This window comes from Austrofundulus limnaeus, unplaced genomic scaffold (genome assembly GCF_001266775.1).
Source record: "Austrofundulus limnaeus strain Quisiro unplaced genomic scaffold, Austrofundulus_limnaeus-1.0 Scaffold288, whole genome shotgun sequence".
Taxonomy (NCBI): Eukaryota; Metazoa; Chordata; class Actinopteri; order Cyprinodontiformes; family Rivulidae; genus Austrofundulus; species Austrofundulus limnaeus.
Window position 1 is genome coordinate 594,225 of NW_013952690.1, and position 240 is coordinate 594,464.

Genomic DNA, 240 nt, shown 5'->3' on the forward strand with positions numbered 1-240 from the left:
GTTCTTACCCATGACGGCAGCTTAGCGCTGAGCTCTGTGTGTTACGGTGAGATCCCCTCTTGTTTACAACCGTGCGCGTTCACGGCTCTGGGCCCTGCTGTGGGGGAGGAGCCTAGGAAGGGGAGCTGAGAGCAGGGGGAGGGACTACAAGGTTGTTTCTGTTCAAAATTTTCTAAGTTTTTGGGTACCCAAGAAACTACATACAGCAGCTTTAATTTCAAAATACTGTTATTGGTTTAC